Below are 16,433 nucleotides of genomic sequence, written 5' to 3' on the forward strand. Positions count from 1 at the left end.
ACGTTTGTTTCTTTTCACACTAATAATATTTACAGAGATATGTTATCAACAAATATAGGGAAAAAATCATATTTTATGCCTTTCATCATAAAATCCTTTTATCACAGGACACTTTTCTCTTACGTTTGCTTTTTTAAACACCATTGGTTAGGTTTAGGTTAGTTGGTTCCTGGTCCAGTTGATCTCTACTAAGCCTACAAGGACATGTTTTTGAAAGTTTCAAAATGTACCTTAAGTCAGTGTTTCCCAAAGTGGGGGTTGCAGGACAATGACAGGGGGTCGCTTCGTGATTTCCAAAATTCAAATAAATGTTATAAACTATTAGAATTGCCATATTTTATTAATTACCCACAGAAAATAAAAGACTGTAGTTAATAGTTACATAAAAAAACAAGAACATGCAACTTAAAAGCCATCAGCCTTTTAAATTTACCTTTTAAATTTACAGTACCAGGCAGGGCTGTGCACAGGGGGAGCTCAATCGACCACCACCTACCCCCACACCACCCCGCTCTTCACTTTGCGATCGGCAAACATCCTCTCCCTCCATCCCTCATGACATCTCAGAGTCTCTAAAATTAAACCAAGATTAGACTTGTTAAATTAATAAATGACTATATAAATTATAGCCTATGGTTTTTAGACTGTTGCAGTTTTTGTGTTGTCAATATGCACGTGTTTATATAGGCCTATTGTAGAGTCTGCAACATTTTTATGTTTATAACCAGCTTCGAGGAAAGTGGGGGTCGCAACTCACTGCCACTGTTATTTTGGGGGTGAAAAGTTTGGGAAACCCTGCCCTAAGTATTGTATATCACATTACTAAAAATATACACTGTAAAAAGTAAAGGTGCTTCAAGTACTCTGTTGAGTACTCAAGGAACTTTAAAATGTATTTTAAGTGCCTCAAAGCTCTTTCTCTCAAAATGGGGTTCCTTGAGGAACCACTGACAGTCTTTGCAGTGCTTGCAGGACCCTTTTGCAGTAACTGGGATCCTACAAGCACTTTTTTGTCAATACTGAGGTTCTGGAGTCACTGTTTCCTTACACTAAGACCTCAAAGCACTTTGAAAGTTATTGGAGGAACTCAATTTTCAAAAAAGAGTTACTGAAAGATCTATGAACTTATATAATGGTTCCTGGTGGATCTCTCATCTAAAAGCTAGCACTTAAAGGAACCAAGAGATTTTTTTTGTGTCATAATTAAATAGACAATTGTGGAGACCAGAAAATGAGATGGATGTTCATTTACTTAATATTTACTTAGTTATTTGTGCTTTTAGAATGATATGAAATTTGGTGTTTGTTTTTCTTTTTTGTGTGGCACTCACTGTGAACACAAGAATATCAATGATTAGAAATGTTAACTTGATTGCAGTTAGGAGGCTGACTGGGAAATTGTGAAAAAAATTGAAAATGTAAAAGTAATTTTGGAGAATAAAATACAAATGAGCCACAACAGAGGGAAAAAAAGAGACAAAAACATGCACAGGCTTGTACAATTATGAAAATGATAATTATTATAGGGGACTAATTAAATTTTCTGTAAATGTTTCTGTCATTTAAAACAATAATAGTAACAACAACTGCTGCAATAATAATATTAACAATAATAATAATAAATATTAAGCTATTATTATTATTATTACTATTGTTGTTGTTGTTGTTGTTGTTGTTGTTGTTATTTTTATAAAAATAGAACTATATAACACAGTTCTTAAAAAAATCCAATCATGAAAAATATTTAAAATATTACTAAACTTAAGTATATAGGCTATGGTTTATTAATAAAAAGTATTTCTCCACTTTGTTTTGATAAACCAACAAAGATAACTTGCTAATGAATGCAGTATTTTGTACATTTTTATTTTTCTGAAATAAATGTTTTTTTTTCATCTGTTTCTTGGATTAATGATATGGAATTAATTGTGTTGCCAAATAAATAAATAAATAAATATTAACCGGAACTAACAAAATAATATAAACATGACGCGGACGCGCATCATCGTGCACGCGCAGGTGCAGGTCGCAGGAGCGTTTTCAAATATCGATTTGTAACGGCTCCTTTGCTCCATTTCATGACTGCTATCATCTCTAACACACGTAAGGTGAGTAAGTTTGCAAAATAAATATACAAATTAGATACGATTTGCACACAAATATCTACACTTACACGCATCATTATGTCGTGTAACCTGTTTTAGGAACGTCTCGCGAAGCGATTGCTGTTGTATAAGATTGGGTAAAAATTATTATTTTGCGATAATAACAATCGGCTGGATGTACATAATAACTCAAATTACACGTGTACCTCACACAAATATAAATAATTTGATATAAAATATTGATTTATGTCGAAATATTTTATTGTCATTGAACACGAAGCTTCCATGAAAGCCATTGCAAGCGACCGTGAATTTCAAATTAAACAGATAACGTGATACATTCGTACTTATTAGACGGCTTTTTTCCACAAATATATTTATGTATTTATTTATTTATTGTCTTCCCTTACATATACAGTGTGTAGCAAGTGTCTTGAGCAGGGTTGCTTATATTATTTTCTAGCCGCGATGCTATCTAATATTCTTTCCTTATATTTGTGAGTAATATTACGCTTTTGTTATTATTTGCGTTTCTTAAACAGTTACCTGTGTGACAAATTGTGTCTAAGTTATGTACTTCAATACATCTTTTATTCATTCACACAAATAATGTACGCCTGCTTTTTTCCTTCTCAGAACATCCACATAAACCCTGAAATTGTTCAGTATTCTCTCAAACAGCCGTTTGAGTCACCTCAAATGTAAGTATTTTTTTAAGTAACCAACTGAATTGGAAATAAATGTAAAAATAATTCATTTAACAAACAATATTATTTGATAATCATTATCCAGCTGGGTATCACTGAACTAATGACATTAAACTTTTAACCATTTAAGTGTCTAAAATCACTCACTTATTTTCTCATTTGCTTGTTTCTGATGTATCCATATTAGGTGTAAATCATTGTGACAGATATAGACTAGAAATTTAAAGTTTGCTGTATCAAATCCAGGTAGCAGTGGGCCAGATTGAAACGGTCCGATGCACTTCACTTGCAATGCAGATCATCATTTCTGGACAGCTTTCTACTTACTGCTGTGGACATGAAAGGTTCAGCAGACTTTTTGCTCTGAATGAATGGCTATTAACATAGTGTGAAGAACAAAATCTGCTCTTTATTAACAATTGGAATCTTTTCTAGGATCGTCCTAGGCTTGCCCATGCTGATGGGCTGCACCACAGCAGTACTGGAGCTGAATTCCTGTTAGAAAACATCTTCAGGATGCTTTGACCAGTGAGTGAAAATCCACATTTTAGCCATGTAGACTTTTGCTCGTCCCACTTTAATCACAGTAATGCATATCTGGCTAACTCCATGGAAACTGTCTGTTCCTCGTATTATTAGATCAAGAATTAAATTTACTATGTGTTCTAGAAAAAAATCTATTAAAAATCAAACCAGAAAAATGGCAAATAAGTGAAAATACTTTTTTTTTTTTTTGAAGTTCGGTCTTCTAAACGTCAGGCCACTTGCACCTAAAGCACGTATTGTAAATGAACAGACAACAATCTTAATGCACTAATAATCCTAATCTTAATGTCTTACTGAAACCTGGCTTAAACAAAATGACTACAGTATGTTAGTTTAAAACAAAACCGCGTTGAACTTGAATTTAATTAAATTATATTTATTATTAGATAAAGCAACATAATGCTTGGGTAATACATTTAAAATTAATAGTTGTTCAATTAAAATAGTATTTATAAAGTGTCCACCAAATTATAGTTTTTTTACAGAGTAGTGAGTTAGTTAATACTACCTCACAAATAAACATGGTTTAAAGTAAATTAAAATTTTGTCATCATTTACCCACCTCTAATATGTTCCAAACCTGTTGGATTTTCTTTCTTTAGTTGAGCGCAAAACATTATATTTTGATTAAAGCTGAACATTTTTAACCGTTAAAAATAAATTATAACCAGTATAACAAAGTATGGATTGTGGTTATAGGTTTTCTGTTTTCAGTTCAACAGATGAAAGAAACTTAAACAGGATTGGAACAAGTGAAGGTTAAGTAAATGATGACAGAATAAAATTTTTTGGGTGAACTGTCCCTTTAAAGTGGAAGTGAAGCACTCAGTCAAGTTTACATTCATTTGTAAATTGATGTCCAGTTTAGTGAAAATATAATAAACAAACTCAATTAATGTAACCATTATTGAAGAAAAGAGCATGTTTTACAATAGTTTAAATTTTTAGAGCTAGGGTGCAGCTATTTTGGAATATCACTGTCTGATGTCACAAGGTTGGTTCCGTTTCCTCAGCTGAACAGATACAGTGGAAGTAATGGACTGAACACGGACACTGGAAAGCCTAATTTAACACAATGCATGAAGTTTTTTATGTGCATCACAGAGCTGGTGCAAATACAAGCATTACATTTACAGTTAAAGTCAGAATTATTAGCCCCACTTTGAATTTTTTTTTTTCTTTTTTTAAATTTTTCCCAAATGATGTTTAGCAGAGAAAGGAAATTTTCACAGTATGTCTGATAATATTTTTTCTTCTGGGGAAAGTCTTATTTGTTTTATTTCAGCTAGAATAAAAGCTGTTTTAAATTTTTTAAAGCCATTTTAAGGTCAAAATTATTAGCCCTTTTAAGTTATATTTTTTGATAGTCTACAGAACAAACCATCGTTATACAATAACTTGCCTAATTACCCTAACCTGCCTAGTTAACCTAATTAACCTGGTTAAGCCTTTAAATATCACTTTAAGCTGAATACTAGTGTTATGAAAAATATCTAGTAAATATTATTTACTGTCATCATGGCAAAGATAAAATAAATCAGTTATTACAAATGAGTTATTAAAACTATTATGTTTAGAAATGTGTTAAAATTTGGAAATTAGGGGAAAAAAAATAAACAAGGGTGCTAATAATTCTGACTTGAACTGTACGTCTGAAACATAAAAATACATTTATACATTTTTACATTTTTCTTTTATTACTGATCGATTGATGTGCTTTGGTCCACTCTCTGTATTACGATGCCTGACTGCCCTCAATGTCTTTAACAAGATCTGGTACCTGACGTAATGGAGGCGGGAACTTTCACTTTTTACTATATAGCCCCTCACTTCATTTCATGTTCAAACCAAACTAAGATCGGTGCCGTTTTTCACTTCACAGTTTTTGTCGTGCTTCATATTCAATGTTGAAAGATTATTGTAATCGTTGCATTAGTCTGAATGTAAATCACCGTCCCAGGCAGCGCTGTACCAGTGTGAGAGAGTAGACCAAAGCACATCAAATGAACAGTATTTAAAAAAAAACAGAAAAATAGTAAACATATAAAAAAAGTTTAGATTTTAGACACAAGTCTGTTCCTTGTATTTGTACCAGCTCTGCGATGCATGTCCACAACTTCACGCATTGTTAAATTAGGCTTTTCAGTCTTCATGTTCAGTCCATTATTTCCACAATATCACTTCAGTTGAGGGAACGGAAGTAACCCCGTGACGTCAGACACAGCGACATTCCAAAATAGCTGCACCCTAGCTCTAAAAACTACAGTAAAACATGGCATTTTCTTCTAAATGGTTACATTAATCGAGTTTGTAATATATATTTTCATTAAAGTAGAAAACAATTCGCAAAATAATGTAAACTTGACAGACTGCTTTACTTTCATTTATATATTTTAAAAAACAAGACCAACTTTATATTAAGGCACCTTAACCACAGTACTTAAAGTTAAATTAATAATATAGTACAATGCACTTATTAAGTACTGTATATACATGTTTTTACATTGTATTATTGTAAAAACTTATTGTTGAGCCCTGTAATATTAATTTCTGTATTTTGAAGGCCGCTTAAATTTAGTCCAAAAACAATATTTGACCTTCATGCATAATTGATTTAAATTTTTAACTCACATAATTTTCTCTTTATTTAATGTGTTTTTAATCAACTAATGGTTAATTAAAAAAAAAGCTGATAACTACAACCTGAATAAAATAACAATATCGCATATGCAGTACACTCAAAATTATAGTGCATTATCTGTGTGAATGAGTGGGAAAATATGTGGGGTGCACTAAGGAGGGAGTGGTTTCACACAGCTTTTGTGTTGTCTTATTTCTGCTTGTGCTCAGATATTTGAGAGGTTTACATTCTATGGATTTTGCCTTTATTGATGTATACGGGCACTCTGCAAGCAGTGAAAAAAAATCCTTTTATATAAATTAAGACAATTCCTAATTTTATTGATGTTTCCTTTTGTTATTCAGAAATGTTCTGCATATCTTTTGTGAATATGTCTTGATAAGTAAAAAAAATGGCTCTGGGAATATTGTGAATTTCCTTTGTTTTCATAACTTCTCAGGTTAACTACTTTTTAATTTACTTTAATAGGGACACCTCCAATGTGAAGCAGTGGACAGCTGAAGATGTTGCTGGCTGTTATTGATAGACATTATTTAAATGTGATTATTTGCATTAAATGTATATTACATTATTAATCATATTATGTGAATGTAATTGTGATGTATATTGATTAATAAAAGTAATTATTTATGAAAAATGTGATTTGTATTTTTTAAAAATCTATAAACATGTATAGATTGATAGATAGATGTCTATTGAATTTGTGATTAAACATGTTTGCACAAACCATAAATTAAGAGAGATAGGAAAAACAAGCATTAAAAAAATGGTGCTTCAAAGCACTCAAGGTGGTTCCTGGTCATTCTTAATAAGAGGGTTCCTCAGAGAACTGCTCCTTTTGAAATGGTGCCTAGAGGTTCTTTAGAGGGTTCCGCCAGCGTGGCAATGTGAAGAACCCCAAAAAGTGCCTCCATAAACCTTTCATTTTTACAGTGTTAATAAAAGGGTTCCTCCAGGAACCCTTGAAGTTCCTCAAAGAACAGCCCTTTTTTTAAAATGGTGCCTAGAGGTTCTTTAGAGGGTTCCGCCGGTGTGGCAATGTGAAAACCCCAAAAAAGTGCCTCCAGGAACCTTTAATTTTTACAGTGTAGATGGCACCCTCTAGTTGATTTGTCATCTGAAATGTGAAACAAACTGTACCCAGATTTTATGTTTTGCAAATTATGGCTCTGGCATATATATCCAGCTTGATCTCATGGGGAAATGTAGCTATTTTATGTTTTGTCAGTTTTTTGGCTTATACATGCAAATTCATATAAGTTCATTCATTCATTCATTTTCTTTTTGGCTTAGTCCCTTTATTAATCTGGAGTCTTTATTAATCACAGTGGAATGAACCGTCAACATATCCAGCACATGTTCTTTGCAGCGGATTCCCTTCCAGCTGCAACCCATCACTGGGATACACTCTCATTCACACACACACTACGGACAATTTTAGCTTTCCCAATTCACCTATAGAATCAGAATCAGAATCAGAATCGGTTTTATTGCCAAGTGTGCTTCACACACACAAGGAATTTGTTTTGGCTACAGAAGCTTCCAGTGTACATAAAGTGACAAGTGACAACACAAAATAAACCTGAAAAAATAAAATAATAATAATAAAAAATGATAAACATTAAACAGATGCGGTTAGTGAAGAAACCTGGATGTTGAGTTGTATGTACAGATTGTTATAAATATACAGGTTATAAGGTGCTGTGTACAAGTGCGAATGTAGAAAGTATTGCATTGTATATTGATATAAGGTGCTGTGTACAAGTGCGTATGAGAAAGTATTGCACATATTTATTGCACAGTAGGGGAATATTTAACTGTTCATAAGGTAGACAGCCTGAGGAAAGAAACTTTTCCTGTGTCTGGCTGTTTTTGTGCTCGGTGCTCTGAAGCGCCGACCAGACGGTAACAGTTCGAACAGGTAGTGTGCTGGGTGTGAGGCGTCCAGAGTGATTTTGCGAGCCCTTTTACTCACTCTGGAAGAGTACAGTTCTTGAAGTGTAGGAACTGTACCACATGTCTTTGGAGTGTGGGGGAACCCAGACCACCTGGAGGAAACCCTCGCGAATGCGGGGAGAACATGCAAACTGCACACAGAAACGCCAACTGACCCAGCTCGAACCAACAACCTTCTTGCTGTAAGGCGACAGCACTACCTACTGTGCCACAGCATCGCCCATACAAGTTCAGTCGATTGAAATTTACGATTTTTAAAAGCAGGCATGGCGCCAAACCTCACCCCTAAACCCAGTCGTCATTGGGGGATGAGCAAATCGCACTAAAGTGTGCAAAGAAGATTGTAAAAATTCATATGAATTAGCCACTAAATTAAAAATGGCATGAGATTGTCCAGTGTTGGAATGTCCAGTAAGTCAGGGAGGATATTTTGAGGAACTTTATAAATCAGTAACCATTAGTAAACTATTTTTTCTCTTTATTTCTATATCTTCTTAACTTTAATCTCCTTAAGGATGAACTTCATTCATTCTGTATGGGAAACACCCATACACCCTTACATTCACACACCTACACTACAGCCAATTTAACTTATTTAATTCACCTATAGCACATGTCTTTTGGGGGAAACCGGAGCACCCGGAGGAAACCCACATGGACACAGGGAAAACATGCAAACTCCACACAGAAATACCAACTGACCCAGCCGAAGCTCGAACCAGTAACCTTCCTGCTGTGAGGCGATCATGCTACCCACTGTGCCACCGAGATGCCCAAGGATGAACTTAATATTCATAATTAAGAAAATTCAACTGTGCTGATTGATCTGATTTATTTTATGTGCTCTCATTTACTGATTCCAAAACAGACAACACTACATTTAATAATAACATTAATCATTGTATTTATTTGTCTGCAAGACTTTGTCTGCCTCATAATGTGATACTCAAATACATACTTTTAGCTTCAGCCTAGCCTGGTAAATATTGTCCAAATAAAGCATGCAATGGCCACATTACCTCTTACCCTTAATGTCTTAAGTTTAGCCTGCAGCCTAGCTTAATTCACTGTCAGACAATTACAAACTTGAACCGAAGTCCAGGATTGATTTGTTTGCTTTAATTTACTTGCTCTTCTGTAATTACATTCTGCATAAATACCTGCCATTGGCACATGCATTTCCATTATGTTCAAGCTTGAATGATTTTAATTCCTTTAGTCTGTGTTCCTGGGTGGATCACGTTCACAATTTGTGCATGTGTCGTGGTCAGAATGACATTGGTCATTTAACTCAAGGTAGTGAGTTAAATTAAAGTGACACAATGACTTTTTGTGGCCAGGAAGAGGTTAATAGAATGTGATGTCTGTTGTAAGTTCCTGCCAATGTCTATTGTAATGTCAGGGCATGTTTCATTATATGGGTTAATGCCACACAATGAAATATTATTCGATGATAACACTGAATATGAATTGTGATTGTGTTTTTACAATTTTTAAGACATTATGAAGCTTATAGATGATATAACTTCTCAAACCTTGAATCATGTGACTATGTCTTCTCATTTAAAACAGAGCGAAACCTATTCCTGAATCATGTTTACGTGGTTTTAACATACTCAAACCACCTTCATTAAAACACAGATGTAGCTAGCATACAGCAATGAAATAACAAGAGAAAAATGCTTATATTAGGTATAGATTTGAGTTAAAAATATATATATATTATTATTTATTTGTTTATTTATATACTTTATATTTTTATGTCATAAAGGTCTGACAACATTTCTACCCAATTAAAAAAATAATAAAAATTAGAGATTTTATTAAATACTGGTCAAATTTCTTAACTCTTTTGAAGTAAAAACATTGGTATTGTGTATTAGCATTTGCTGTATTAGTATTTTTTATATTAAATTCTGAAAATTATTTATTTAATTTATTGATTGTCATCAATAGTTTACAAAATAAAACAAAAAAAGTCAATTCAAACACAAAAGTATAAATCATAAATGCCGAGAATCTAATTATTTTAATAGCTGGATGGGGAGTTTGTTCATATGAAAGCTTAATTCAGCCTAACAGACAGAGCATGTGAAGGTAATAATGCAAACTGGACCAGAGCAGGCTGATGTAATGATAATGACACGAGGAGTAATTGGATGGCAGAATCTAATCAAAGTCCTTTTCTTATAAACTATTGCGGTGCGTGTATGAAAAAATCTGACCCCTGGGTTAAAAAGAAATGCCAATATCTATTCCCATGGAAGTCTCTTCAAAGCCAGTCATTGGAAATATGATTTACCACTGATTAATCCGGTATAATGGTGTTACTGGATAATCAGCATCTGTCTAGGAAGTGGCATGTTTAATTATTATGTCCACATGGTTTTTTCTTAACTTTGACATTACACAGAAAAAGGCAAAGTATTTCTTTTGGTTGTCAGTTTTTATTCCTGTTTTTGAGTGTAGTATAATGAGTCCAAAGATCCCATTCATTTACATTGATATTGAATATTCTCAGTGTTTTCATACTGAACATGTCTCGTCTTCCTGGCAAGGTTAATTTGGTGTAATTAATTCACCTCTCAGTGAAACAGATCATGTAGTCCAAAGACAGTAATGAGGTTAGGTTGTGCTGATTGCTGCTGGCTGGAGCAGTTTACTAATTGCATTGCACCATCCGGCTGTGTTTCCTCTGTCTCTGCTGACAGTTAGTCTGACTGTTTACACAAACAGTTTAAGATGATGTTGTGGTTGCTTAGATAATAATTAGCGATGTTATTGTCCATTACATCTTGATTTCACTAAAGGGGTTTATTTATTTTCGAGGTTTTACGAAATGTTTATATTTAATATACTTATTTCTACAGACTATTCTTTAGTGTTATATCAAATTACAATGTTTTGTAATATCTACTTTCGCACATAAGCCACATTTCCACATTTTCATCAAAAGCAAGCAAGCAAGTGTGTCTGCTAATCATGTTTTTATTATCATTTCTGGTTTTGATTGGGTGCTTGGTCAACAGGGGTTTTAAACCTGCAAAACACCTTGGTCCAAAGTCGGCCAGATGGGCTTGAGAAGTCAAAAGAAATGTTCACAATTTAGAGTTTTGGCAGTCCTCCTAATACGGAATTTGACTACCCGATCTTGGCTGACTTATAATAGGAATATGTTGTTTTAATATGATGTGATGACGTCATGCATTTGCTATTACCTACGTGTATGTATGTGTATGTGCATGACATCATCTGGCAGCATTTAGCGACTTTTCAAGCAGGCTTGAGCAAAGTACATTGAAATGGAGGACATCTGTAGTTTCCGTAAAGCAGATAAAGAGAGCCTTTGTCATTTATTTTTTGAATGCAACATGGCAAACAATTTCTGGAAGGATCTAGCAATATATATTTTTAAAATTACAAAACTTAGTTATTATTTTACATTAAAAGATATTAATGTTTTATTATGAAAACAAATCCAACAAATATCTTGAATATATTGCGCAGTAGGTAGTGCTGTCGCCTCACTGCAAGAACGTCGCTGGTTCGAGTATATGTATATATATATATATATATATATATATATATATATATATATATATGTCGATGCAGTTGCGCAGTAGGTAGTGCTGTCACCTCACAGCAAGAAGATTTGAGCTGGTTTGAGCCTCGGCTGGGTCAGTTGGTGTTTCTGTGTTGAGTTTGCATGTTCTCCCTGTGTTCCTGTGGTGCTCTGGTTTCCCCCACAGTCCAAAGACATAGTACAGGTGAATTGGGAAGGCTAAATTATCTGTAGTTTATGAGTGTGTGTAAGTGAGTGTGTATGGATGCCTCCCAGAGATGGGTTGTGGCTGGAAGGGCTACTGTGTAAAACAGGTTCTGAATAAGTTGGAGGTTCACTCTGCTGTGGTGACCCTGGATTAATAAAGGGACTAAGCTGAAAAGAAAATGAATGAATGAATGAATGAATGAATGAGTGTGTGTGTGTGTGTGTGTGTGTGTGTGTGTGTGTGTGTGTGTGTGTGTGTGTGTGTGTGTGTGTGTGTGTGTGTATATATGCACTGGACATTTTTCATGTTTTCATATCAGGCTACTGGCTAAAATGAAGTTATATCACCATGCAATATCAGTGACCAAAAGAACTGAAATGTAGTTAAAATTGTAAACTTTAATTAACTCTCCTTTTATTTTTGTGTAAAAATTAGAGGACGGCACAGATTGCTGTTGTGTTTTGCGGTTGTCTGGCAACATATATGCATATTTGCAATCTGGCAACCCTGTGCACGCGCTCTCAGGGTGGAAGTACCACAGATGACCTGCAAAAATGACAAACGATGCAGTTGGGTTTAACAAACACCGACAAAAACGACAAAAACGGTAAGCTGCATAATGTAAACATGACATGGCACAAAGTGTCATATAGAGCTGTACGTGGCGTTCTTGCCTTTTGCTAAAAAAAATCTTCGTTATGTCATGAACATAAATGACAATCGTGTTTACAATTTTTAACTAAATTGATTTCTGTCATTAGGCAGAAACGTTAAGTCAACTAAGCTTGACAAAACAAAAACAATACCAGTAATAACCTAAATTTAGAAATAGGCTAGGCCCACACAAGACTAGGAATAAATTACAACTCCTTAACTGTAACTGTTTTTCAGTACTTATTTGCCTAAACCTGAACCTTTTCTTGACAAACTATTCATATATTACTAATGGGGTGCCAGTTAAAAGATTAATTTTTGTTAGCAATTCACTTAGCAAATGCAAAGCTTGCTTATGAAAATACATTTTACTTTAACACCATTTATCTTTGTATAGTATAATAGATTTGTGTTTCATGGCTTTGTAAAACAGACTAGATTTACACTGTTTAAGTTTCACACTGCACTCCATCTACACATTTCAAATTCAATGGGACAAGACCCGGCGTTTAACTGTCATCGCATTGGTGTGACCTGAAATGCACTGACATGAATTGGGTTAACTGGTCTTGGAACTTTGTCCATCAAGATGTATTAGTGTAATTTCTAAAATACCTTGTCATTCCAGTACATAAATGAAAAATGACAGATTATGCAATAAGGCAAATTTTTTTTCTCCACTGTGACAGACTGCATTACCTTACTATAACTGACCTTAAAATCAATTTTGGTGTTTCTTTAAATAAGAAGTGGCATGGAAAATTCTAATTCATTTACCAGGCACAAAAACAATATTGTGTTTTCATTAGGGAGAATGGCATAAAGAAAATGGCTATGAATTGAAATGAACAATGAAAAAATTCAAACATTTGCAATTGGAAGTACATCAAGGCATTAGCATTGCACAATGCAAACTACAATGCATATGTATGAATGTCAGAGAGGCTTGCCTTTGGGAACCACAACAAATCTTGTTTAAAAACTTATAAATGGACCTAACAGGGGAAAATATTCATTTATTGTTTTTCTTTTATATTAAAATGGCAGATTACTGTTTTGTCTCTGGTATTCAGCTGGCATTTATTTATGCCTTTGAAGGTCATTTATCTTTTTAGCACACAAAGGCAGTAAACAATCATGCAGCTTGAAAGCCTGAATAAATTATTAATACAAGGATTTTGTCAGGAAGTCATAGCAAACGTGATTTGCGAAGTAAACGACCAACGAATAATTATTTGTGAGGGATTATTCTGTACTGTCATAAAGTTAACTTTTAGATTTCAAATGTACACACATCTGCCACATAAAATTGAATCGCCATCCTGCTTTATTGCTTTATTCGCGACAGTAATTTATCACGAAAGAGTTTGTCTGCTCTATTTCAGAATCCAATTAACTGTTCTTGTTATAATAATTTATATGTATAAAACATTACTGCCTTAATTAGTATCTGGAAGGTGTGAGACAGAGGAAAAGACGCAATCTTCATTTACTAAGAGGCAGTAATTAGCAGCTGTGCTCTTTTAAATAGTTTAAAGGCCTATGAATGCAATCGCATATTCATGAACCTTAGTCTTAGGCAATGATACAAGAATGTAAAGTCACACTAGTGAGTTAGCTTGCATGATTTACTATTTGAACCATATGCATGAGAAATATTTATGTAAAATAAATGTAAACCTGCAATAAAATATAGCAGAGTTATATTTTTAAGGTTAAGGCAACACCTTAAGGTTTGTTTATGCAGTTAAATTCAATTTTAAAATGTTAAGCCTTTTTGACCTTTTACATTGGGTTTTTCAATCTGATGAAAAGAAAACCTTCAGAATATACTTTTTAGAGTTTCTTTTATCACCCTTTATATTTTTTTCTTGTAGATTTCAATCTCAGTACACATTTATAAAGATAGTTTCTCAAAATTAGCTATTTTCTCTAAAACAATCCATAAATCTCCACTTCAGCAGCAGCAGCAGGAGCACCAAACTTTGTTTTAATCACATGTAATTGGCTGAAGGTTTTTACACATGTTATATACAATGTTTTATTCTACAAAAACAGTGTGTTTTCTTTTTATTTCTGGCTGTTCAAACATTACTGTTCATATATATTACACACACACACACATATATATATATATATAAATTATAACATATTTAATGCAGTAATGCCTTTTTTACATGACATTTTAGAAAACTTGCAATGCAAAAAATGTTTGATCAGCTTTGGGAGTGTGGTGAGAACTATAAATTTTTCTTCCCCTATTCACTTGCAGTGTCTTGCTAACCCTTTGCATTTGGCATTGCAGTTCATGGATATTCTGTACCAGCAGTCACACTATTTAACAGTGTCAGTAATCTTGATTGATTGCTGTAAACACCTGGTACAGCACGGTACGCTGCGCATGCATGCTGTAAATTCACTTAAGACCACACAATGTTGTGTTTGGTTGTGGCATCAGTAGTTTTATGGCAACACTTGAAATGGCAGGCAATATCACTCTCAGGAGACATATTACATTGCGTTTATGATTGGGGTATGTTTGGAGAAGTAAATTTAGGGCATATTGACATTCTGTTACTGCATAAACCTGTCATCTGCAGCTGTGTTTGAGCTGAGGGGAATATTTTATTTGATTGGACTCCTGGAGTTTTCACAGAATTCATGAACTGTGAAGAAAAATTAATCACAGAATCCAAGCACTTGTAGTTTTTTGTTTATTTAAAGGATACTCGTGCTCTTAGAAATGAGGAATACTACAACATAAGCAAAAGCAAATAATTTACAGTAAACTGAATCCATTATTAATATAAAAAAGGCAAATTATTTAAATATGATGGGGATTTAATTTAATTCAGTTACTAATTGTAATTTAACATATTCTTCCGGGTCCAAGTCGCTACTCCTTTGAATTGAGAAAATATTTGTTTATGACCACTTTTTTTGTCATATCACACAATAAAGTGAATTTTAAATAAAATCATGGTGTACACAAACAGTCTCTGGACTTGCTGCATCACATACACCAATATTTTAACATTCATTCATTTTCTTTTCGGCTTAGTCCCTTTGTTAATCTGGGGTCGCCACAGCGGAATGAACCACCAACTTATCCAGCACGTTTTTTACGCAACATCCACACACACTCATTCTCACTCACACACTACGGACAATTTAGCCTACCTAATTCACCTACTGCATGTCTTTGGACTGTGGGGGAAACCGGAACACCCGGAGGAAACCCACGCGAATGCAGGGAGAACATGCAAACTCCACACAGAAACGCCAACTGACCCAGCCGAGGCTCGAACCAGCGACCTTCTTGCTGTGAGGCGACAACACTACCTACTGTGCCACTCGCCCCCAATATTTGAACAATTTATAAAAAATGAATCCCCTTCTGGCCATCGAATATTAGGCATGGATCTACATACAGTATAGCGATTTTTGAAAGTATTAATTCGCTTTGTAAACGTTTTTTATTACCATTTAATAAAACCCTTAGGATAGACTCAAATAATACACTCTAAACAACCCAATAATTATAATTAATATAATAATTAATTAATAAAAACAATTCCCTCAGTTTTTTTTCACTCTTTGCTAAGTAATAAAATAATTTACTATTAACAAACATTCCAATGTCACTGTTTAGAATAGATGCTTATGTAAACATAAAACTGTAATTTGCACACAGTATGCTCCTGTCAGTAACATTATCAAACAGTCAAGCAAACAAAACCTAGAATGAAAATTAGAAACTAGCAATAAAGAAAGCTCCGATTTGCAGCATATCAGCATTAATTCATTCGTTCTTTAATTTTCCTTCAGCTTAGTCCCATATACATCAGGGGTCGCCCATTGAAATGAACCACCAACTCATTCATTCATTTTCTTTTCAGCTTAGTCTTTTTATTCATCAGGGGTTGCCACAGCTGAATGAACCGCCAACTAATCAAGCATATGTTTTACGCAGCGGATGCTCTTCCAGCTGCAGTACCCAGTACAGGGAAAAAACAGGTTGAGGGCTCGTCTGGGAATTGCTTAGGGGACAGCC

At 34.1% G+C, this 16,433-nt stretch overlaps 1 long non-coding RNA gene across 1 annotated transcript; it reads left to right on the forward strand.

The window, feature by feature from the left end:
- Positions 1–2,733: 2,733 nt before the first annotated feature.
- Positions 2,734–6,519, forward strand: LOC130213685 (uncharacterized). The gene is made up of 4 exons (XR_008835489.1): positions 2,734–2,806; positions 3,059–3,156; positions 3,248–3,340; positions 6,468–6,519. It is a non-coding gene; the product is annotated as an uncharacterized LOC130213685 (long non-coding RNA).
- Positions 6,520–16,433: the final 9,914 nt, after the last annotated feature.

This window comes from Danio aesculapii, chromosome 20 (assembly GCF_903798145.1).
Source record: "Danio aesculapii chromosome 20, fDanAes4.1, whole genome shotgun sequence".
NCBI lineage: Eukaryota > Metazoa > Chordata > Actinopteri > Cypriniformes > Danionidae > Danio > Danio aesculapii.